This window comes from Arvicanthis niloticus, chromosome 4 (assembly GCF_011762505.2).
Source record: "Arvicanthis niloticus isolate mArvNil1 chromosome 4, mArvNil1.pat.X, whole genome shotgun sequence".
Taxonomy (NCBI): domain Eukaryota; kingdom Metazoa; phylum Chordata; class Mammalia; order Rodentia; family Muridae; genus Arvicanthis; species Arvicanthis niloticus.
In genome coordinates this window covers 57,068,701-57,095,280 of record NC_047661.1, presented here as the reverse complement: position 1 = coordinate 57,095,280, position 26,580 = coordinate 57,068,701, and positions in this window count along the sequence as shown.

Here is a 26,580-nt window from a genome sequence, read left to right as displayed (position 1 = left end):
CTTTAAGGAATTTTTTTTTTTTCATTTTCTCCTTATATCCTCTATCATCTTTATCTTAGAATGCTGCCAGAGTTGTGGGTTGAAATATGGAGCCCATGGGGTGGAGTGGAGTTTAAGACTTAAAATTCTTGTTTATATGTGGTGTGTGGTGTCTGTGTGTGTGTGTGTGTGTGTGTGTGTGTGTGTTTCAGCTGAGGTATCCCAGGCTTGTAGTAGTAGGATATCTGGGCTCTCACGGTAGATATTGCCTTGGTTGTTGTTGATTTTTTCTTGCATTGGCTGTGAATCAGATGGATTTGGAGTTATTATGGGGTTAAGTACTAATGTCTGAGTTTACTTTGTTAGATAGGTAGTTTGTAGTTTGGAATGTTTTCCCTCTTGATTTTTGTTTCTTCCTTGGTTTTCTGACCTCCATAAAAGTAGAATAGTTTTGCAAAATTTGTGGGAATATGGGTATAGGGTGCCATTTAGGGCTGTTGGAGTTGCATTATGGAAAGCTGTTGGGCCAAGGGCAGTATCTTACCTGAGTTCTCTGTGCCAGTGAGGCCCCTTCGAACATTGCCAGAGCTATGGGTTGAAATATGGAGCCCATGGAGTAAGGTGGAGTTGGAGACTGTTTGAGCTGCTTTAAGGGAGTTGGTAAGGGCTGGATCTTACCTGAAGTCCCTGGTGTTGACATGGCCTTTTGGGGCCCCTGGTTTTAAGTTCATAGCTGTCTTCCTGTGTAGGGGTTAATTGCTCAAAATACATTTTTCTAGTTAGTTTTTTTTAATGTGTGGATTTCATGATTTCATTGTTTTGCAAATGGCTAATACTCCATTATGTAAAAAAACCACAATTTCTTTGTGTATTTGTCTGTTGAGTTAACTCCAGGTTGTTTCCATTTCTGGCTGTCATGAATATTGCAGAAATAAACATGATTGTGCAAATGTTTCTGTGATAGGATAGAGTATCCTTTGGTTACATCACATGAATGGTACAGTTGGAATTTGAAGTAGATCAATTCCCATCTTCCAGAAGAACCACCACAATGTATCTGATAGTGAATGTACAAATATGCAGTTCTACCAGAAACAGATGCGTGTTGCCCTTAGTCCATAACCTTTCAAGCATGAGCCATTGATTGGTTTATTTATTCATTTTTTATTTATTCACTTTACATCCCAATCATAAGGCCTCCTTCATAACCCTCCCATGTAGCCCCTCCATAATCAGCCCTCTTATTCTACTATGAGAGGGTAGAGGCACATGCTGGGTATCCCTCTTCTCTGGCACATCAACTCTCTGCAGGACTAGACATATCCTGTCTCACTGAGACAAGAAATGGCAACCCAATTGCAAAATACACTCCACAGATAGCCAACAATATTAGGGACAGCCCCTGCTTCACTTGTTGGGGAATCCACACAAAGGCTGAGCTGCACATCTACACAGTGGATAGGCTCTAGGTTCAGCCCATTTATGCTCTTTGGTTGGTGGTTCAGTCTCTGAAGACCCTGAGTAGTTACTATTCTTTTCAGGGGCCCTCAATCATTCCCTCAACTTTTCTATAAGAGTCTCCAAGCTCAGTCCAATGTTTGACTACAGTTTTCTGCATATGTTTCAGTCAGCTCTTAAGTGGTGCCTCTCAGAGGACAGTTCCACGAATCTTCTGTCTACAAGCACAACTGAGTATCATTAATTGTGTCAGGGATTGGTGCTTGCCCTTGAGATAGGGCTCATTTTGGGCTGCTTATTAGTTGCCCATCCACTCAATCTCTGCTGCATTCCAGTCCTTACATTTCTTGTAGACAGGATAAATTTTGAGTCCAAAGGTGGGTTGGTGTTCTTATTGTCCCACTGGAGGCTCTGTCTAACTCCTGGAGGTAGGCTTTTCAGGTCACCAGCATTAATTCCTGGGAGACTCTCACATCCCAGGTCTCTGGGATGTGGGTTCACCCCACTTCCCAGGCACCACCCTGAACCCTGGCAGCTACATATTTTCATTCATTCTCCTACCCATCTGGGCTTTTTCCCTCTCTATCCCCATACCTGATCTTGTTCTTCTTTGCCCTTCCTTGCCTCCTCTTTCACTCATCCTTTCCTCCCTTCCTCTGCCTCTTATGATTATTTTGTTCCTTCTTCTAAGTGGGATTAAACCATCCTCACTTGGGCTTTTCTTATTATTAAACTTTCTAAGGTCTGTGGGTTATATCTGATTATTCTGTAATTTTTTTGGCTAATATTCACTTATCAGTGAGTACACACCATTCACGTTCTTTTGAGTCTTGGTTATCTTATTTGGGATGATATATTATAGTTCCATCTATTTGCCTACAAAATTCATAATGTCTTTGTTTTTAATAGCTGAAGAGTATTCTATTGTGTAATGAAACACATTTTCTGTATCCATTGTTTAGTTGAAGATCATCTGGGTTGTTTCCAGATCCTGGCTATTACAAATAAGGCTGTTATGAACATAGTGGAGCACATGTTCTTGTGATATGATGGAGCATCTTTTAGGTATATGCACAAGAATGGTATGACTGGGTCTAGAAGTTGAACTATATCCAATTTTCTGAAGAATTGCCAGCTTGATTTCCAGAGTGGTTGTACCAGTTTGCAATCCCACCAGCAATGAAGGAGTGTTCTTTTTTTCTCCACATTCTTGACAGCATGTGTTGTCACTTGAGGTTTTGATGTTAGCCGTTCTGATTGGTATAAGGTAGACTATCAGGGTTGTTTTTGTTTGCGTTTCTCTGATGACAAAGGATGTTGAACACTTTTTTAGGTGCTTGCTGGGCATTCAAGATTCCTCAATTCAGAATTCTGTTTTTAGCTATGTACCCCATTTTATGTTATTTCATACTTTGGAGTCTAACTTCTTGAATTCTTTATATAGTTTGGATATTAGCCCTCTCTGGGATGGAAGGTCAGTGAAGATCTTCTCCCTGCTATAGGTTGCAATTTTTTCCTATTGACAGTGTCCTTTGCTTTACAAAAGTTTGTCAGTCTCAAGAGGTCCCATGTATCAATCATTGATCAGATAGTCTAAGTCATCGGTGTTCTGTTCAGGAAATTTTCCATGGTGCCAATGAGTTTGAGGCTATTTCCCACTTACTCTCTTATGAGATTCAGAGTTTCTTGTTTTATGCTGAGGTCCTTGGTTGTGAACTCTGTTCAAGATGATAAATATTTTTCAATTTTCATTCCTCTACATACAGACCACCAGATAGACCAGCACCATTCGTTGATGACAAAAAAGAAAGAGAATTGCTCTTTCCATATCTGTGGAAAATTTTGTTGGGGTTGTTGCACTGAATATGTGGATTGCTTTTGTTAGGATGGCCCTGCTCACTATGTTAATCCTACTGATCATGAATATGAGAGATCTTTCTCTTTTCTGAGTTCTTTGATCTTTTTCTTTAGGGATTTGAAGTTCTTGTCATACAGATTTTTCACTTACTTGCTTCGTGTTCTACAAAGATACTTTATATTATTGGTGGCTATTGTGAAGGGTATTATTTACCTAATTTCTTTCTCAACCAGTTTATCATTTGTATAAAAAAAGGTTACTAATTTATTTGAGTTAATTTTATATTCAACCACTTTGCTGAAGCTGTTTATCACCTATAGAAGTTCTCTGGAAGAATTTTGGGGTTGCTTATGTATATTATCATATCATCCAAAAATAGTGATACCTTAATTGTTCTTTTTCTCCTCGTATCCATTTGATCTCTTTTGTTCTCTAATTGTTCTGACTAGATGGTTCAATATATAAAAATGATAAATTGGCTAGAACTTCAAGTACTATATTAAATAGATAGGAAGAGATGACAACTTTGTATTGTCCATTATTTTTGTGTGATTGCTTTATGTTTCTTTATTTAATTTGATGTTGGCTATTCATTTGCTCTACATTGTTTTTTATTATGTTTAGTTAAGTGCCTTGAATTTCTTATTGCTCTAGGACTTTTAACATGAAGAGATATTGGATTTATTCAAAGGTTTTTAAGCATCTAATGAGATGATTGTGTGACTTTTTTCTTTGAGTTTGTTTTTATAGTGGATTATGTTGATGGGTTTTTATATATTGAATCATCCCTGCATTTCTGGGATGAAGCTTATTTGATCTTGGCAAATGATGCTTTTGATGTGTACTTGTATTCATTTTGTCAGATATTTATTGAGAAATTTCTATAGATATTCATAAGAAATTTTTTTTTGACATTCTCTTTCTTTGTTGGGTCTTTATGTGGTTTTAGTATCACAGTAACTGTGGCTTCATAGTATGAATTAGTTATTGTTTATTTTGTTTCTATTCATGGAATAGTATGGGGAGTATTGGTATTAGCTATTACTTGAAAGTCTCATAGAATTTTACTATAAAACCATCTGGCTTTGGGCTTTTTGAGGGAGAAGGGTTGGGAGACTTTTAATAACTGCATCTATTTCCTCAGGGGTTGTGTGACTATTTAGATAGTTTACCTGAAGTTGGTTTGACTTTGGTACATGGTATATGTCTAGAAAATTATCCATTTCATCTAATTTTTGCAGTTTTATAGACTGTGGCCTTTTGTAGTAAGATTGGATGATTTTTTTGAATTTCCTAAGTTTCTGTTGTTTATGTCTTCCTTTTTATTTCTGTTTTTGTTTACTTAGATAGTGTATCTCTGTCGTTTAGTTAGTTTGACTAATGTGTTATTTATCTTGTTGATTTTCTCAAATAACCAGCCCTTGGTTTCGTTGCTTTTGTATTGTTCTCTTTGTTTATAGTTGGTAGATTTCATCCCTGAGCCTGACTTTTTCCTGACATATACTCCTCTTTTTTTTTTTTTTTTTCAGGAGTGTTGTTAAATTGCTAGTATAGAATTTCTTCATTTTTCTTATGTAAGCATTTATTTCTATTAATTTTTCTCATAACATTGCTTTCATTGTATCCCACAAGTTTGGGTATCTTGTGCCTTCATTTGATTGACTTTTTTTTTCTTTAAATCTTTTATTTTATTTTATTTATTGGATATTATATTTACATTTCAGATTTTATCTCCTTACCCCATACGGTCCCTCCCCCCGCCCAGGAACCTCCTATCTCATCCCCCATCCTCCAGTTTCTATGAGGATGTGCCCCCACCTACTTCCCCACTCCCACTTCCCCGCCCTCAAAATTCTCCATACTCAAGGTCTAGCCTTCATGGGACCAAGGATCTCCTTTCCTACCTATGCCCAACAAAGCCATCCTCCCCTACATATACAGATGGAGTCATGACTCCCTATGTGCTCCCAGGCTGGCAGTTTAGATACTGGGGAGCTCTGGTTGGTTGGTATTGCTGCTCTCATCATAGGGCCACAAATCCTTTTAGTTCTTTCAGTCTTCTCTCTAACTTCTCCATTGGGAAACCCTTAATCACATCAGTGGTTAGCTGTGATCATCTGCCTCTGAATATGTCAGACTCTGGCAGACCTCTATGGAGACAGCTATATCAGGCTCTTGTCATCATGTACTTCCTGACATCCATATCAGCATCTACCTTTGGTGACTGCACATGGGACAGATACTCAGGTGGAATGGTCTCCAGATGGCCCCCTCCTTCAGTTTCTGTTCCACACTTTGTCTCCATATTTGCTCCGTTGAATATTTTGTTACTTCTTCTAAGTAGGACTGAGGTATTCACACTTGGTCTTCCTTCTTCATGAGTTTCATGTGGTCTGTGAGTTGAATCTTGGCTATTTGAAGCTTTTGGGCTAATATCCACTTATCAGTGAGTAAATACCATGTGTGTTCTTTTGTGATTGGGTTACTTCACTCAGGATGATATTTTCTAGTTCCATCCATTTACCTAAGAATTTCTCGAATTCATTATTTTAATAGCTAATACTCCATTGTTTAAATGCACAGTCTTTAATTTCTTTCATTTCTTTCTTGATCAAGTTATCATTGAGTAGCGTGTATCAGTTATCATGAGTATGTGGGCTTTCTAATGTTTTTGATGTTACTGAAGTCATGCCTTAGTCTTTATTGAGCTGATATAATGCGTAGAATTATTTCAATTTTCTTGTATCTATTGAGGTTTGTTTTGTGTCTGATTAAATGGTCAATTTTCAGAAGCATCCATGAAAGTACTTAGAAGAGAATATTTTCTTTTTGGGGGGGTAAATTTTCTATAGATATCTGTTAAATCCATTTGGAATATATCTTCTGTTACTTTCACTCTGTCTCTGTTTAGTTTCTGTTTCAATGAACAATCTAATCATAATAATTGGTTGTTGATGTCTCTCACTATTATTATTATGTGAGGTTTAATGCTTGTTTTGAGCTCCAGTAAAGTTTCTTTTATAAATATGTGTTTCCTTTTGTGTGGAGCATAGATATTCATAATTAATACTTCATCTTGTTGGAATTTTCCTTTATTAGTATGAAGTGTCCTTCCCCATCTATTTTATTGGATCTTAGAATGGTGAGTCCAGCTTGTTTCTTGAGACCGTTTGATTGGAAACTGTTCTCCACATGTTTATTCTATGTTATTATCTGTCATTAGTACTTAGGTGTGTTTCTTGTGCAGCAGAATTATGGGTCATGTTTACATATCCAGTCTGTTAGCCTGTGTCTTTATATTGGGGAATTGATTTCACTAATATTGAAAGATTGTTTTGTAGTAAGATCTGATGAGTATTTGAGTTATTCCTAATTCCTGTTATTTTTGTTTTTGGCTATGGTAGTCCCTCCCCACCCCCATCTGTGTGTGTGTGTGTGTGTGTGTGTGTGTGTGTGTGTGTTTATGCAAGAAAGACAAAAAGAGGCAGAAAGACAGAAAGACAGAGAGAGAAAGAGAAATATTTCCTTCTTTTGGGTTTGTTGTGAGATGATTAATTTCTTGGTTTTTATCTTGGGTGTAATTACCTTTCTAGTATTGGAGTTTTCCTACTAGTATACATTGTATTGCTGAATTAATAGAAAGGTGTTGTCTAAATTTGGTTTTGTCAGGGAAAATCTTGGTTTTTCCATCTAGGTTGATTGAGATTTTTGCTAAGTACAGTAGTCTAGGCTGGCATCTGTAGTCTCTTAGAGTCTGCATGACATCTGTCCCAGATTTTCTGGCATTTAGAGTCTCTGTTGAGAAGTATGGTATAATTCTGATAGGTATGCCTTTATATATTATTTGGCTTTTTCCCCTTACAAATATTCATATTCTTTTTCTGTTCTGTATATTTGGTGTTTTGATTATTATGTGACGAGAATATTTTCATTTCTGGTCCAATCTATTTGGTTTTCTATAGACTTCTTATACATTTATAGACATCTCTTTCTTTATGTTATGGAAGATTCTCCTATGGCTTTGTTGAAGATGTTTTCTGACCCTTTAAATTGAGAATCTTCACCCTCTTCTATTACTATTAATATTAGATTTGGTCTTTTCATTGTGTTCTAAATTTCTTGGATATTTTGGGTTATCATCTTTTTTAAACTTTGTAATTTCTTTGACTGATAGATCAATATCATCTATGGTATATTCTATGCCTGATATTCTCTATTTTATCTCTTTTATTCTGTTAATAATGCTTTCATCCATAGCTCCTGATCTTTTTCCTAGGTTGTGCATCTCCAGTGTTGCCTCCATGAATTTTTTATTTGTTCAATTTGCATTTTTAGGTTTTGGACCATTTTGTTCAATTCTTTAACCTGCTTGATTGTATTTCTCTGTATTTCTTTAAGGAATTTTTTTTCCCTTTGAGGGCTTCTACAGATTGCCTGTGTTTTCCTGTATTTTCTTAAGGGAGTTATTTATATCCTCCTTAAAGGCCTCTATCATCTTCATAAAATGAGATTTTAGGTCAGAATCTTGCTCTTTAGTTGTGTTAGGGCTTGCTGTGGTAAGAGAACTGGGTTCTGATATTTGCAGATTCCACTGGGTTCTTTGCTTTTGTTCTTTTGCTTGCTATTAGCCTTCTGATTATCCCTGCTGTTAACTGGCTTGACTGTCTCAGATTGGAGCAGGCCTCCTAGGAAGCAGGTAGAGCTATGTGACCTGGGCTATATAGCAGGCCTCCTGGGAAGCAAGTAGGGCTGTCTCTAGTTAGAGCAGGCTTTCTGTGACACTGGTTAGAGCAGTTCTCCTGTGACCCTGGTTAAGGCATACTTCTTGGGAGACAGGTAGACTGTGGGTTTGGGGCCAAGGGGCAGCCATGGTGATCTTCCAAGTGGGCAGATGGAGGTTTAGTCAGAAAGGTCATTAAGGCTCCAGCAGAGCAGGGTAGATTCCACATCTGCTAGGCTCTGTGGGGTTCTCAGATGGCATGAGTTTTAAGGCAATGTTCTCACCTGTGTTCCTGGTTATGAAGGATCTCCTCGGATACTGATAGGCTTTGGGATCTGTCACAGGTACAGGTGGATGTGCAGACCAGAAGAGGTGATGGGACTCAGGCTTAAACATTTCTTTAAGTGTTTCTTGGTCATTTGAGATTCCTCTGTTGAGAACTCTTTGTTTACCTCTATACTCTATTTTTTAACTGGGTCATTCAGGTTGTTGGTGTCTTACTTCTTAATTTATTTTGGAGTGTTAGCTCTCCTCTGTCAGATTCCATGATGTACTAACAAAGAAGGCATATTATTTTTGTTTGGATAACTGTTCTATAAATATCTGTTACATCCATTTGATTCATAATGTCAGTTACTTCCAGAATTTTTTCATTTAATTTTTATCTAATGATTTATTTCTGGTGAGAGTGGTCTGTCTTTGAAGACCAACATTGCTTCAATTTGGTTTTATAATTGATTGTCTGATTATTTGTTCCCTGTGTTTTCCTTATGTTCTTAACTGACTCCTTTGAAAAAGTCATTCAACCTCCAAAGAGGTTACAACCCATAGACTAGAGTTTTCCTTCTAGCACCTTCTGTAGGTCAAGCTATTGCTTGACTTTATATTTTTCCTACTTGTCTTATTTTCTCCATCTATTGTGATTGAAATATTGTTGGTTATTGAAGTCTGGGATGGACCTTGTCTCCTCCTTTAGCTTGGGGATATTTTCTATACTTTGATTGAAATTTTTTCTGTGTCTTTGACTTGATTTCCTCTCCTTCATCTATTCTTAGTATTCTTAGATTTAGTCTTTTCTTAGTGTCCTAGATATTTGGTATATTTTGTGCAAGTTTTTTTTTTAAATGTTTCCAGGAAATGTCAGCTGATTTGGGGGCTGGGCTAATGTGTTACATTGTGGGAAGAAATATTGAAGTATTGATGGGTAAGATCTCAGTGAAACAGTGGATGCGAGAGCGAAGGGAATGGGTAACCCCAGAAAGTGGTCTACTACAGAAGTTGTGATTGAATAGGGGATTCAAGATTTTTCTTCATTATGTCTATAAGCAATGTTTACATTGTTGTTCTGGGTATATCTTCATTTTCTTCAGGTTTGAAGATTGTTTTTTCTTTCTTAAATAAAATTGTTTTCAATTACTTTTTTTTCAGTGGATTAAATTATTTCTTTCCTTTGCTATGGGCCTTCACTGATTGCAATGACATATTTAATATTTCTCACCTTGGCTGTCTTATTTATAACTGAAACCTTGTGTGTCTTCTGTGGCTGATGTTTCTGTCATTGGCTTTTGGGGTAACCACAGGTATATGTATGGTAGGCATGTATAGATATGTGTGTTGATGTGGGTCCTTGTTCATGCAAGTATGTAGAGGCCAGAGGTTGATACCAGACACCTTACTTATTTACTATCTTAGTTTTTATTGAGACAGAGAGTCAGGTTAAACTAGTTAATCTTGTTCACTAACCAAATCTACCTAACCAACTTGACCATTGTTTTCTGCTTCCCCAAAGGCAGTATTACAACAGAACTGACATGCTTGTCCAAATATTTATGTGGGTTCTGGGATCCAAACACTGACCTTTGGCTTGTATAGACAGTACTTTATTCAAGAAGCCATTTTTCCAATCCTGTTCTTCTGTGTACAAACATATGGATTTTAGTATTTATACAAATTGCTGACATACCTTCTTCCTAGGAATCCCACACATTCATTGAACACTCACTCTATTTTACAAGAATGTTACCTGTCATTAAGTGCACTAGTTGCTGGGCAGTGATGGCACACACCTTTAATCCCAGCACTTGGGAGGCAGAGGCAGGCGGATTTTTGAGTTCGAGGCCAGCCTGGTCTACAGAGTCAGTCCAGGACTACACAGAGAAACCCTGTCTCCAAAAAACCAAAAAACCAAAAACCAAAACAAACAAACAAACAAAAAAAACCCAAAAAACAAAAAACAAACAAAAAAAAATAAGTGTACTAGTTTGTCTTCTGCCAGATCGAATATCTTCTAGTGAATTACTTTTTTTCTGGTTGTTCAACCTTTAATTTTAATTTTCAACTTATTTTTCTTTACATATCCGTCTATTGTCAGGGATGTCTCCTTTTGGATAGATGTTGCTATGTTATTGACTTATTTAACCTGTTTGCTTCAGCATTAGAGATATATGTGCAATGTCTCCTTTGAGGGGTTCCTGTCTCTTTCCTGGTCCCTGACATAGTGCTTTGACTGCTTATTTTAACCTCTGACAATTTTTATTTTTATTTTCTTTTGCATTTTCATTATTTTTCTCTGTTTTTAAGTAAAGCATATTATATTGCACTGTGTCAAACCTCAAATCCAATAGAGCATCCTAATGGTTGTTTATTTATGTATAAAGATTTAACAGGACTTTTGTGGTGAGATACAGATTCTGCAAACCATAAAGCCTTCAACACCAGGACTCAGTGGGAGCAGCCTTGACATTTTCATAGTCACTATAGAATGAGATTACCTAGCAGGGTTCTTTTGGGTTATTCCTTTACAAAAATGCCCGGTTTAGCTACCTTTGCCTGTAGGTATGATGTCCAGCTGTTTAGCTACACTGATTGCTGGCTCCTTTTGGTATTGTGACAGTACCCTGGGGGGTAAATTGTTTTATAGTCTTTCCAAACTTAATTCTAGCCCCTCTGCAAGGGTAGCTTTTGAGGCTTAGCTTTGTATTTTATTCTGATACTTGGAGTGTTCTTTTCAGCAGCCTCTTCACCTGATTCTCTGTGGTAACAGTAGTTGGCTTGAAATTTATTTTGTTACGTGTGCATGCTTCACTGTGCAAAACAAAACCTTCATTGCTTTGAAAGGTGACAATGTGAATTTTATCACAATAAGTTTCTAGGTGCCTGATGTTCAGCTAATGGTGAGTTCTTTTATATATGACTGGCTTCTCTTAGACTAAGTATCTGGACACTGTCTGAAAGCATGGGCAAGAAGGCTTACTCAACTTTTTGAGAGATCCTCTCCCTGAAAGAAAACACCAGCAAATTTGAGTTGTCATAAAACTAGTATTCTGAATTTACATCTTCTTTCATGAAACTCCACCTTTTAAATAAGCTGGTGTTGTTCATTTAGATGACAGATTTTTTTTTTCAGCTGACTTGAGCATTCTTTCTGATCTACTGCCCATGTCAGGTGATATTGATATCTCTGTATATAATCTAAATCAAGCAGTAACTTTGTCCAACATGGTCAATACTCTGTCCTCTACTAAATAAAATAATGAACAAGAAATTGCTTTTCATCTAATAAATTCCAGAACTGCATCTGGCTCCACAAGGTGGCATTCAGGAAGCACAGGCAAGAGTATTATTATAAGATTAGAGCCCACATGGGCTATATAGTGAGATTTGCTTTGGCAAAGAAAGAGAAATTCTGAATTCCTTCTGGCAGAAAATGACAAGGCTATATACTCCAAAATAAGGAGAAACCCTGAAAAAGATATTCCAATATCACTACAGCATCAGGGCTAGTCAAAATCAAATAGAAGAACATGAAAAATTATTAATTAATTATTGCTTCCTGTAATTATCAACAAGGCTTATTTCAATTATTTTCAGTATTATTGAAAACTAATAAGAAGTTGTCTAACTTATGATCTCCAATGACCTCCCTTATATCTGCCTGATATCTTTCCACCTCCAAAGCTCCTTTGTTCTCACCTCCTTCTTCACTGTCTAATTATAATATTTATTATGCTAAGTATATAAAATTATGCTAAGTATATAAAATTATGCTAAGTATATAAAATTAAATACTATTTAGTTTTTATAATAGAACATTTGGAAATAATACTGGATGAATAAATGAAATAAAATGAAGAGGACATAACTACTCCTAAAGTATAGAGAAAATTTTTGTGTAGATATATGTGTTGAAGCAAATTATTTTTGGAGGCTGTGCTATGCTCCGTTTTACTTCTAAATACCTATTGAGGGTTTCCTCCTTATTATTGCCATATAGTTCTCAAGTAAACAACAGAGAGGCACTGCAGTTTATTTTGTAAGCACTATGCTGAACAGATTCTAAGGTGTTCCAATCCTTCAATCTGTTAAGATCCATACAAATGTGTGTCATTTGTCAAGCTGATGTCTCCTGAGCTGCTCTGCTCCATCAGCCTGTTGCTATCTTAATTTTTTTTGTTGATGTTGTTTGTTTTGGTTTGATTTTTTTTTTTGTCTTTAGGTATTCTTTTTTATCTGATATTTTATTTATTTACAATACAGATGTCATTTCCTTTCCCTATTTCTCCTCCCTAGAACCTCCTATCCCACCCACCCCACCCCCGCGCTCCTTTATTTGTGTTTATTTTATTGCTTGTTTCCTTGAATATTTGCATCTATTGTGTTGCTAGACCCTCAACCTAGAACTGACCTTAATATTATTAAAGTCTAAGTTGAATCCAACTTCACCCGACTTCAGGGTGAACTTCCCTTGGCCACATGCACCTGGTCTATCCAATCTGATAGTGACCTCCTCTTTCTTGTCTCTCTCTTCTCTCTACTTTCTCTCCTCACTCATGGTCTCTCTCAAGTTTCTCCTTTAATTCTAAGTTCCAATTTCCTATCATCTCTGCCCAGTCATAAGGCCCAGCCAATTATTGCTGTTTTTGTATATCATAGTTAAGAATCAAGGTTTATGTTTCATTATAATCACTTGAAATATTATTTTATTTTTATTTATTTCTTCTTTTTGCAATTAATATGTCTTTATTACGCAGCCGGCTACTACACAGGGTGCTGAGGATTACAGTGTGGGCCCAAGCCTTTCTCAAGATGAGCTTTCAAGCACAAAGTCAAACAAACAAACAAACAACAAGAAAAACAACAACAGAAATATGCTCTGGTGTTCTGGATTGACTTACTTCAGGTCACAAGAATAATTACCCAGAAGCAGGACTACAGAAGCTAAACTGCAAGCTTAGGACATTTGGAGACTTTCCCAGAGCTTTATGAGCTTCAAGGGATTAGGCTTTGTCTATTACTCAGCAGTTAAAACCAATGACATCATGAAAATTTCATCAAATAGAACTGGAAAAAAAAAATCCAGAACTTGGTAACCCATACCTAGACAAATAAACATAGCATTTGTTCACTTAGAAGTGGATATTAGCTGTAAAGTAAAAGACAATAACACTGTGGTCCACAGAGTCAGAAACCTTTTCAATTAATTGATTATTAAATTTTTTCTAATATTTGTTTTAGTATATTATGATTTTATTTTTTTCTCCTCCTCTAAATCCTTTTAGATTTTCCTAACCTCTTAGCCCACACAACTTAATTTTTATTTTGTTCTATTGCTCTCAGGCATGCACACACCCATACACACACACACACACACACACACACACACACACACACACACGCACACGCACACGCACACGCACACGCACGCGTGCACACACACACACACACACACACAGACTCACATGAGTGCTAGTAAGTAGAAAGCCTAAAATGAAAATTTTTTAAAAAGACAGAAAAAGCAAAAAGTAAAACACTCTAGTAAGGCAGAAAATGCCCAAACAAAATAATTCAAAATGCACAATAAAATAACAAAAAATAGCTTATGGAGTTTATTTTAGGTTGCCCAACTGTTACTGGAAATGGGTCATCCATGGAGTGAGTTTTATATAACCAGTGATACTTCATTCTAGAAAACTGGGCTTTCCTTTCCTTAGTAGTATTGTGTGGGACCATGAAAAAGATAGCTCGGTTTCTGGTAGAGCTCTGGCTAGAAATGGTCAGAGACCCTGCAAGGGACAGAATACACTCCCAGACTCCAGGCTCCTGACACTAGGTCTAAGACCTGCATTGATCAGTGCCTTTCAGTCACATTGGGCAACACCCCTACCAGCCCCAGCACAAGTAGAGGACATGACTTCAGGCCTCAACCTCAAAAGATTTTCATATTAAGGAGATACCTGAGGGCCAGAGGGCATAGCTAATTAAGTATTCTTTCCCAGACTCTCCTTCCTCCTCCCTCCCTATTTAACTCAGGTCTGCCCTGAGGGTTTTTTGTTTGTTTGTTTGTTTGTTTGTTTTGTTTGTTTGTTTGTTTTGTGGGGGGGGCAGTGGGGAGGGTTCAGCCAGATTCATCAACTTTCTGCCATGACAGTAAACTCTTTAAATCCATGGACTTCCTCTTGTCTTTGGGGCCCCACCATGGGAACCATGGAGCAGGCCTTTAACTAATGAGCCATTGCACCGCACACTATCTGGGTTTCTCTCCCCCTCGTTCCTCTCAGCTGTGGGCCAGTCCAGCCCCTATGCCCCCCAGTCTCTCTTCTTCCATGGCATCTGGGAGACAAAAATGGAGACCACTGGCCTCCAGATCAGCCGGATCAGCCAATCAGCCCGGAGACCTCTCAGAAGCCCTGCCCCCACGGGACCTCAGACTGAGGTCTCCCCACACCAGGGCAGAGACCTGCAGCATCAGCCCAGTGCTGTGTGAAGTGAACTCAAGTCAAGTCCCCCACGCCTCTGCTCCCCAGAGCCGTGGGATCTACAACTCTACTCAACAGGACCCACACTAACTGCCCCACAGTATTGATAGCACATAGCTTCTTGGTTAGGAGTAAGATTTTTCTCTCCAATTCCCCTTCTCTGTGCTCTTAACTGATGAACCCATCCCTACTGTTAGTTTTGTTTGTTTGTTTGTTTGTTTGTTTTGGTTTTGGTTTTGAAGGTTTTGTAATATTAGCTCTGGATTTCAACACTTCTTATTTCTCCTGTCTGGGATATACATGCCTCAGCTATCTTTGAAATTTTTTTCACCTTCTTTAAGAACTCACTTGCCAGGAAGAATTCATTTCTGCCCCATGAAAAACTAGCATTTTCTATTGAAAATTTGAAAATATAGCTATTCACATTTAAGTAATTTAAACCAGACAAAATCTTGGTATTACAATCTACATAGAATGTGTCTGCTTTAAACCTGTGCAGGTCTTGTGCTTGCTTTCATAATCTTTGTGATTTCATACGTGCATCAGCCCTATTGTGTCTGGAAAATACTATTTCCTTGGATTCGTACACCAATTTTGGCTCTTGCAATCTTTCTACCATCTATTCTATACAAATACCTGAGTCTTGAGGGGACAGGTTTGATAAAGACATATCATTTATGGCTGAGTGCTCCAAAAATCTCTTATTCTCTGTACATTGTTCAGTTGTAGGTCTCTGTGTTGATTTTCATCTACTGCAAGGAAAACTCTGATGTGGAGTGAGTGATTTTCTGATGTATGATTATATCAGTTCATACTATTGCTATGTTTCTTTAGCAGAATAATAGTAGTAGATTTTTACCTAGTTTTTTTTTTTTTTTTTTTTTTAATTTCTCCAGACTCAGGCTCTTTACTAATAAATGTTGAACATAGAGAATAATAAAAAATAAACATTCAATCATCTCATGTACATTTAATGACTGTCTGTTGTGTGCCCGCTATGCCCTGTTCTGAGTGCAATATAGAAAATGGGCAAAATTTCCTTGCCATTAAGTTAGATTATGTGTAAGAAAAATGTTTTGAGGAGGTAATAAGCCAAAATTTCTATTATGTAGAAACTTAAATGCCTCTAAAACTATGAAAGTTTATTCTCAGCAAACTTAGATAGTTATAGTTTTAGAATTTCAAAAAAAATTCTAATTTTACATGGGGCAGAAAATAATTCTTTCTGGCAAGTTAATTTTTAAAGAGGGTCAAAAAAAATCACGAAGATAGCTCATGCATGTACATTCAAGTTAGAAGAAACAGAAAGACTCAAAGCCCAGAGCTGGCTTACTGACCCTTCAAAAAAAAAATAGGAAAAGAAAAACAAAGTGTGTGCAGAGATGGTTCAGCAGTTAAGAGGACTGAATATACCCACAGATAAGTAGATCTTTACTAGGACCCTTCTATAACTTCAGTTCCGAGAGATCCAACACTCTTCTTCCAATTTAGCTGCTATTGTAAATATATATGTTGCACATACACAAAGATGCTCACATATATCCACAAAAATAAAATTTACAAGGAAGACAGACAGAAAAACAGACAGAGAGACAAAGAAAGATAGTTGCTCTAGGAGAGAGACATGTGCCTCATGTGAGGTTGTAACTGAGGAACTGGTAAGACACTGTATAATTTAATTCCAATTTTAAGGTTTCAGGTTCAGAGACAGAAGCCTTGAAGGACAATAGGCAATTATTTATCATCCAATGTTTTTGTCATAAAAAGAGAACTAGCTAGCAGCTCTAAATATGTGTCTGTTATTTGGCAGCATGGTGAAAGGGACCACACGAAGCAAAGAGCAGATAAAGCCTGTTTGCTTCAAAAGAAATTGAAATTTTGGTAGCAATCAGTTAAGAGGAAGATGGTAGGTGACAATAGCAATACCGTAAATCAGAGGTACAGAGAGAGCCATGGAAAACATAGCAAGAGAAATACTTCAAGCAAACTCCTAAGACTCCCAAATTACCCTAGCAGAGCAGGTTGATAATATTGGAGGGATCTATTTGTTTCTCAAGATGTTTGGAGAAGGCAGAAAGACCAAAGGTGGTAGATAGCATCAGGGGGCCAATGTTCTTCAGACACAACAGGACACTACACATATGAATTCCCAGAGATTTTAATAGCACACTGTTGCTCTCTTGGACAGAGGAACTGGTTTAGGGTGTCAGGCCTGTTTTTTGAAACACATTTGATGAAAAGAAGATAGTTGTTTTAGTCTCAGCATGCCTATGATCTTCCTGCCTGTATTTAGTAAAAACAAATTACACAGGTCCAAGGCATGAACTTTTCCAAATGAATGAGCCAGCCCAACTCTGATCTTTTGAAATTTGCATAATTCCTACAAGCATTTTCTTTTTTCTACTCGTCTCAAGGTCTGAGTATTTCCTTGTCCTCATTGGATATTACTTTACTGGTGATACTGCAAGCCAACCTCTCAGATAGATTTTTTTTAGTTTTTTGGAATCAGTTTCATTTTGTATGGAGAAAGGAGACACATTCTTTGCAATCAAAAAGAGACAATTCCACTCTGTATTCTGCACAATGTGAGACACTTTGTTATTTGCAGTTTATTATTTCCAGTCCTATAGCAAGTACCAAGCTCAGGACACCCTGCATGTCTCAAAGTGATTACTCTAAAGTGTCATTTGTTAATATTTGTTTAAAAGTACATGAGTATTTGTTTCTATGTGTATATTACTTAAGTGATTAGAACTTTTAATATTTTAGTGTATTGATATGTATATTTTTCTGTATTGTTCTTCAGTTTTGAATTTGTTTGTTACCAATATAAAATATGCACTACCATTTTGAAAAATGGCAGGGAAGTAAATATATATGTATCCATTTGTAAGAATATGTGTGTGTATTTATTTGCTATAGCTTGGTATTGAATTATTGTCCCCATGTGTATAGTTAGAGAGAGACTTTGTGTTCCTGTTAGTTTATAATTTTATTTACTTTTATAGAAAGTAGGGATGAGCTTCTGAGATCTGAAGTCAGTCTGTAAACTAAGATCTTGTAACTTAATACACATTATATAAATTATATAAATTTATATTGTGGTTCTTGAAATAACAGCTATTCCACAATAACAATTATATATATATATATATATATATATATATATATATATATATATAATATATAATATATATGAGGTCCAGAGGGCATAGCTAATTAAGCATATTGGTTTTGTGTGTTGTTGCACAAGATCAAAAATCATGTTGTAAAGATCCTACAGTCTGTACCAGGTATAATGTAATCATATCTATATTAAAATTTAGTGCTCTGATTTAACAGCTATGTTCTACTTTCTGAATCTGTGTGAATTAAAACCCAGTAGATGTTCAGTTGATGTAATAAATACTCCTCCATAGTATGTAGTCTGTCTTCATGAAATAAATCAAAATAACATGACTTTCTCATTCAAAACCAAATCTGATAAACAATATAAAGTTAGCATCATACTGGAATAGCTTAAGAGATGTCAAATTGCCCTGACTCTACACCACCTCCTTTTGGGAGACATGTTTGTCCATAAACAGATGTCTTCTCTCTCCTTTAGACAAAACACTTTACACTAAAGGGTCCACCTTCTCGACTGAGAAATGCTGCTACACTATAAAAATGGTTCTGTTCCTCTATATTGGTTTTGTGTGTTGTTGCACAAGATCAAAAGTCACGTTGTAAAGATCCTACAGTCTGTATCAGGTATAATGTAATCATAAGGTTTTACTTTTAAAACCTTACGATTTTTGTCTTGTCACGAAAAGTATCCCCCCACCCCCCAGGCATGAATCTACTTTTAATCAGCTTGATACTCAATACAATAAAATTTATACTCAATAAAATAATAATAAATAAAATGATAATAAATAAAATACTCCACAAAATGATACTGAATACAAAGAAAATGTGTTCAGTGACTTCCTTTTATGGATTAATTCATTGGTGCCTCCATCAGGATTTCTCCTGGTGCTTTGGCCTCAGACTAGCTCTGGGCCACTCAGGATAAAGAAATTGCAGAGGGAGAAATCCTTGGTGAAAGTTTCAGAGCCATGCATGTCTCTCTGAGTCCCCAAAATTTCCAGAATAAATGTTGTGTTTCCAGACACTAAAATGGATAAGGTCTTCTGACACTCTTAAGAGGGAAATCTGTACACTGAATTCAGTTCTAGTTAAGAAGGCAGATCAGACTGGTTGAGGCATCTTATAGGCATTAAGAAGGATAGGCCTCTGAGAGAAGCTTCTTCTTGGGGAAAACACTTTGTAGATTCCTCTAAGAAAGGAGAGGAGGATATGCCTCTGAGCATCCTTTTTAGGGAGGAAGACCAGACTTCTTGAGGAACAGCCTTACAATTGAATAGGATAAACCTTTAGAAGCCATATTAACGTTTTGGTGAAAAGTCATGACCAGGAGCCTTCCCTCATCTTCTGCACTAAGTTGGGACTGCATATGCAGAGACCATGGTTTTCCTGATTCTGATCTGGTTTTGCTTTAAGTCTGGATGAATGGTCCACTAACTGTGTGACTGCTTGAATGCACACTTGGCAACCTCTGCCAGAAAGTTACATTGTTAGTTTACTACTGCCATTTCTGCCTTGCTTTGTGCCCTCTTTGTGGACAGTTCTTAGAGAAGCAGAATTGGACTGCTTTCTTGCTCATGCTTCTCTAGGTCTTTCCCAGTACCATATTCTTACTACTATCTTATAGCGGAGTTGTTCTCTCTGGTGACATGACAGATCAAGCAGATTAAGGTACCCCAGCAATTCTCATAATTAAGAACAGAAGACCTTTGACTCTGCTCCTGACCAGATTCCTGTCCTGAAACATGTGACTATGACAAACCACTAAGAGGACCATGACAACAGGTCAGGCAGAACAATGCCCAGAGTTCTCCATGGTAATGAGTTATCTAGATGATCTAGCCTCAAGGGTTTAGCCAGTAAGTTTTCGTTCCCAGATATTCCTTCCTATAAAAGGTATTTAATCTCTGGTCCACCCTGAGTGTATTAGTCAGGGTTTTACTCTTGTGAATAGACACCATGACTAAAGAAAGTTTTATAAATGACAACATTTAATTGGGGCTGGCTTACAGGTTCAGAGGTTCAGTCCATTATCATCAAGGCAGGAAGCATGATAGTATCCATGCAAGCATGTTTCAAGAAGAGATGAGATTTCTTATCTTTATCTGAAGGGTCTTGGGAGAAGACTGGCTTCCAGGCAGCTACGATGAGAGTCTTATAGCCAACACCCACAGTGACACACCTACTCCAAAAGGACCACATGTTCTAATAGTGTCACTTCTTTGGCTGAGCACATGCAACCCATCACACTGAATAAGTGGTACCCATCTTTTCTACCATAAATAAACAGTTTGGACAAGCAAGGACTGTCTCTTTCCTCAAGAACTGCTGCCATGGGGGTACCCACAGAGGGCCCCTCTGTTCTCCTGAAATCTCCCTGAGCTAAACCGGATTTCTGCCTTTCCTTGCCTCTGGCTGATCTCAGACACTCTGTTCCCCATTCTTAACTCCTTGAAGTTCCCAGCATCTAAGTGTCCCAGAATTAGAGAACACAGCCTAGATCAGCACTGTTACCCAAAGGAACATTTACTGGAACCCCTACCTTAGGCTGTGTTTCTCTTCTCCTCAGTAAGTGACTGCATGCCACAAGATGGCACACCAACTGCATCTAGAAGAAACATAGCCACATGCCCTTGTGTTTAGTCTCCCCAGTGTAAAGGTGAAACAAAGACATACTGGTGTTACAGGAGTCACAGACCAGGGTCTTCTGCATGAGTGCAGGGCCTGCCGTGTGGACAAGAACCAAGCAGCCCCGCCTCGCCTAACTTTTTATCCACACCAAGCTTCCAGGCCTCTCTCATGCTTTGACAGGCAAGTGAATTCAGGATACCACCTTAAGTTGGCCACAAATATAAGGCAATTGTTTCTTTGTGGGAGCATCCCTTAGTTGTGTTGCTCACTTGTAAAAGCCAATATCGTCTACAGGGGAAAAAATTATTTTTGGAAGACATCTCAAATAAGAACACATTCCCTGTGCTTATGTAGTGGCAAACTGTTTGTAACCTTTAATTTTATCATTTTAACACTCAATGCTCATCTCTGGTTCTAAATAATACACTCTCATCAAAACCACCTTGCAATTTCATTTACAAAAGAAAATTCTGTATACCATCTCATGTATTTTTAACTTTTAATTTTCTTAAATTTTCTACTCTGCTTGCTCTTTCAGCCTTGTTTGCAAATTTCTTCCCTTGAGGAAGGTAACCTAGAAAGTATGATATCATTCATGGAGCCATTGTAGGTTTCGTTGTGAGCCTGGCTTTAATTGCTGATCCATCTCTCCAGCCTATAGAGCCGTTGTAAAGACACTAAGTGCTACTCTGAAATGGCTCACACTCATGCCTTAGGGGTTTACTCTACTCTTTTCCTAGATGTGTCTGTGTAAATAATAAACTCACCAACTTTTCTTTACTCTGGTTCATCCAAAATTCTTTTCCTCATTCTAGCCAAGGATCCGTGTTTACTTGGTTGGTGGTGCCTAAAGCTAGAAACTCCTAAGGATACTGCCTGGCAGTGATGCTAGGTCCCCCAGCCCTTGCTACCTCTGACTCCTGTGCTTAGTATTTAGACTTTCAAAAAGAGCAGAACATTCACTGTGATTACATATATCGCTAAGAATTCCTGCAATATCTCTTGCAGACCATATCTCTCCATTGAACTTGTCAGAAGATATGGTGGTTGGAAGAAACATGAAAATAGCCTTTGGCAAAGTCTGACTTCTTCTTACTCTTCCTGTATTAATGTCTTATGGGAAAAAATAGTATTGAAATGTGACATTAGACCTGTGTGAGCTCTTACAACTGTGACTTTAGGTTTCATCTCATTCTCTAATATATTAGTATCTATGAACTTGAACATTTTTTCTTAAAAACTTATGTAATAATGCAATTTCTCAGATATAATTAAACACATTGTTCACCCTGTAAAAATGTAATTAGTGAATATAAAATTCAATTGAATTAACTTACTTCATAAAAGAAAACTCTCCAAAGAATGTCTGAAGGTGCATCTGCCAGTTCGGAACTGAATTTTGTGTTTTTATAATTTGTGAGCCTCATATATATGTAATTATCTAGACAGGTATGAGTATTAGCAGTAGCAGGTTTGCTGTGCATGCTGACATATCTCTGGTAAAGCCATTGTACACTCTCATCAGTTTCTCTTTCATCTGAATCCGGATTCCTTTTCCTAACTCTGCTTCTCACTCACATCGTTCTATGCTCTCTTGATGATGCTCTGCAAAGCCTATCATTGTTCTTTTTATATGACTCATACTTATTAAACTGCCATCAGATCTGATTCCTCAACAAGGCTTACATTATTGCACATCTCAATTTCATTGTCATGGTCTAAAGACTCCAAACTGGCAATCTTCAAGTATCTAAGATATTTAATTGCTATCTTTCCTTTAATTTATTTTTTTAATTACATTTTCTTCTGTTAAAATATAAAGTTTTCTTTTTTTGGTTTATCTTTTTTATTGGATATTTTATTTATTTACATTTCAAATTCTAGCTCCTTTCCTGGTTTCCCCTCTGCAAAGAACCTATTCCATCTTCTCTTACCCTGCTTCTATAAGGTGCTCCTCCACCCACCTACCCACTCCTGCCTCACCATCCTAGCATTCTACACTGGGGCACCAAGCCTTCACAGGACCACAGGTTTCCCCTCCCATTGATGCCAGATAAGGCCCCTTCAGCTCCTTCAGTCTTTTCCCTAACTCCTCCATTGGTGTTCCTGTGCTCAGTCCAATGGTTAGCTGCGAGCATAGGCATCTGTATTGGTCAGGATCTGGCAGAGCCTTTCAGGAGACCTCTATATAAGGCTCCTGTCAGCAAGCACTTCTTGACATCAACAATAGTGTCTGGGTTTGGTGTTTGTATATGGGATGGGTTCACAGGTGGGGCAGTCTCTGGATGGTCTTTCTTTCAGTCGCTGCTCTACTCTTTGTCCTTGTGTTACCTTTAGAGCAGAGCAATTCAGGGTTAAAATTTTGGAGATTGATGGGTGTGCTCATCCCTAAACCTGGGGACCATGTCTAACCTATGGATATGGTCTTGACAGGTACTCCATTCCCTTTGTGGGGTATTTCAACTAATGTCACACCCGTGGGGGTCCTGTGAGGCTCTTGCTTTCCTGGCATCTGGGACTTTCTGGTTGTTACCCCCAGTTTCCCATGCCCATCGCTACACAACTCTGTTAAATTTCCTGACCCTTTGTATATCTCCTTCATCTCCTCTCATATGTGATTCTTCCCCTCTTTTTTCCCTCACCCTCTTTACTTCTTCCCAAGTCCCTCCGACTCTCTACTTCCCTTGATTATTTTTGCCCCTTCTAAGTAGGACTGAAGCATCCACTCTTTTGTCTTCTTTCCTCTTGAGCTTCATGTGATCCATGGGTTGTATTGTGGATATTCCACACTCTTTGTCTAATATCCACTTATCATTGAGTATATACCATGTGTGGTCTTTTGTGAATGAGTTACCTCCCTCAGGATGATATTTTCTAGATCTATCCATTTGCCTGTGAATTTCATGAAGTTATTGTTTTTAATAGCTGAGTAGTATTCCATTGTGAAATGTACCACATTTTATGTATCTGTTCCTCTGCTGAAGGACATCTGGGTTGTTTCCAGCTTCTGCCTATTGTAAGTAAGGCTGCTATGAACATAATGGAGCATGTGTCGTTACATCATGTTGGACAATCTTCTGGATATATACCCAGGAGTGATTGGTACAGCTGGGTCCTCAGGTAGTACTACTTCCATTTTTCTGAGAAACTGTCAGACTGATTTTCAGAGTGGTTGTACCAGCTTACAATCCCACCAATAATGGAGGAGTGTTCCTCTTTCAACACATCTTTGCCAGCATCTGCTGTCACCTGAGTTTTTGATCTTAGCCATTCTGACTGGTTGAGGTGGAATCTCAGAGTTGAATTGATTTGCATTTCCCTGATGACTAAGGATGCTGAACATTTCTTTAGGGGCTTGTTGGCCATTTGGTATCCCTCAGTTGAGAATTTTCTGCTTAGCTCTGTTCCCCATTTTTTGATAGGGTTATTTGGTTGTGTGGAGTCTAACTTCCTGAGTTCTTTGTATATACTGGACATTAGCCCTCTATCAGATGTAGGATTGATAAAGATCTTTTCTCAATCTGTTGGTTGTTATTTTGTCCTATTGACAGTGTCTTTTGCCTTACAGAATCTTTGCAATTTTATGAGGTCCTATTTGTTTATTCTTGATCTTAGAGCATAAGCCATTAAGAGAAAGTGGGGAAAAGCCTCTAACACTTGGGCACAGGGGAATTTATTTTTCTTTTTTTATTAATCATTTTTGTTAACATTTCAAATGTTATCCTCCCTTCCCGGGTATCACTCCACAACCTCTCCATCCCATTCCCCCACTTTTCCCTCCCCTTTGCCTCTATGAGGGTGCTCCACCATCCACTCACTCCTGCCTTACCACTCTAGCATCCCCCTATGTTGGGGCATCAAGCCTCCACAGGACCAAGGGCCTCTCCCTGCCATTGATGTCAAATAAGGACAATCTCTGCTACAGATGTACCTGGAGCTATGGATCCCTCTGTATATTCTTTTGGGTTGGTAGTTCAGTCTCTGGAAGCTCTGTGTGGTCCAAATAGTTTATATTGTTTTTCCTATTGGGTTGCAATTCCCATCAGTTCCTTTAGTCCTTCCCCTAGCTTCTCCATTGGGGTCCCTGGGCTCAGTCGAAGGTTGGTTGTGAGTATCTACATCTGTATTGGTCAGGTGCTGGTAGAATCGTTCAGGGAACAATCATACCAGGCTCTTGTTAGCAAGTGCTTCTTTGCATCAACAGTAGTGTTTGGGTTTTGTGTCTGAAGAAGGGATGGATCATAGATGAGGGCCGTCTCTAGGTGGCCTTTCCTTGAGTCTCTGTCAAGTGCTGCTATCACTAGGATTTCTTTCTGTTTATACAATATTTGTGTGTGTGTGTGTGTGTGTGTGTGTGTGTGTGTGTGTACATATGTGTGTGGAAGTCACTATACATAGAGGCCAGAGGTCAAGCTAAACTCTCCTTCCCTGGGAACTATCAAGCCACACACATTTGAGAAAGAATTGCCTTTGAGAGCAGTAATTAAGATATCTGGAGAGTCTATGTGGCAAGTCCTTTACAAATATAACAATAAGCCAGCCCTGAAAATATTGCTGAGCCTCTGTTGTAGTCCAGTCTTAATAAGTGTGGATTGCTGTTGATACACAGGTGAGGGCAGGTAAAATATAAGAGTAGAGTCTGCAATTGGGCAATGAAAAAGGAAGGTGGTGCTGAGAGTTTCAGAGGGAGAGGACAGAGGACAGATAGACATAAGGGCAGAAAGATGGAAGAAGAGAACGAACCAGATCTACATGGCTTGAAATAGCCACAGGTTGCTATGAATATCATAGAAGGGATAGAATAATATAGGACAATTTGTGTAATCTAGGTGGTCATCTTATATCACTATCAATTGGCTCTGAGTTCATTGTGTGGGCATTTTGTGATTTGAGAATTTACTGTTATATATCTGACTCATAAATTACAAGCCTCTAGAGATTTGATTTTACTGGGTTATGGGGATTTGTGACAGCTAGCCACAAGGCGAGGATGGCTGAGCAGATAAGAGTGGTTGGGAAGCAGGCAAACCAAAACAGGGCTTACAGCTCCTGGTGGGGGAGGGAAGACCAACCACATTACCATTACTAGAGTGTAGCCAGTGATAACATGGGTCACTATTTTAATTATTACATGGAACAAATAGTGCTTTCATTCTGTTCCCCTGACTCAGAATCTGATCATATGCCACTACCCTCTTTTAGTATAGCTAAGTTGCCTTCCCAATAACAGTCAACTTCCTGTGTCTAGTTTCAGTAGGGGTCTTGACAGGTTAAATGCCCCTTCCCTCTGATGGTCATATCACTCACTTCATTGCTCTCTGTTTTTTTTCTTCTGACTTCCACTCTCTGATGTTACAGCATCTTTGTAAGGCAGGTTTCTAGTGGTGATCCTGTTTTCCCTTCATCTTTAGTTTTTGCATAGAATTGTTGAGATGGCTACTTGAAATACAGTCACAACTAGCAGAGTGATGCTCATGTCTTGTTCGATATCTCTGCTCTGTCTTTGAAGAAAGAAATATCTACATCAGTAATAATTGAAACATAAACATTTTGCTCAGTTCCCAAGTCCTGATTTTAAATATTCTGTTTTGGTTTTTTGATTGTTTTAGTTTTTTTGAAAATAAAAGGGGGTGAGGGGTTCAGTCAGGAAGCATGGCTCAGTTAAAGAACATTTGCCTTTTAAAGCTGAGGCCCTGGTTTTCTCAACAATGAAAAAAAGGTGAATTTGTTTATCTATTATTTATAGATATGGGGAGAAAAGTATTACTTTTGAGTTTACTTTTGAGGACCTGTAAGGACATAATTCCTCTAGTCTATGAGAGATTTTAAAGAAACAAACAACACAGGATACAGGCTTTAGAACAAATGCTGAATGTTGAAGGTGCACAGGGCAAGACAATGCAGAGGCTTCTACATCTGGTACTTGCTGAAGCATTTTAGGTTTGACTAGCATTTTACTTCCCCAACTCTATTCATGGAGGTTAAAACACACCAGGCCTCTGTTAACTTCCCTGCTTGTGCAAACTTCACACTCAATCTAACTGCTTATC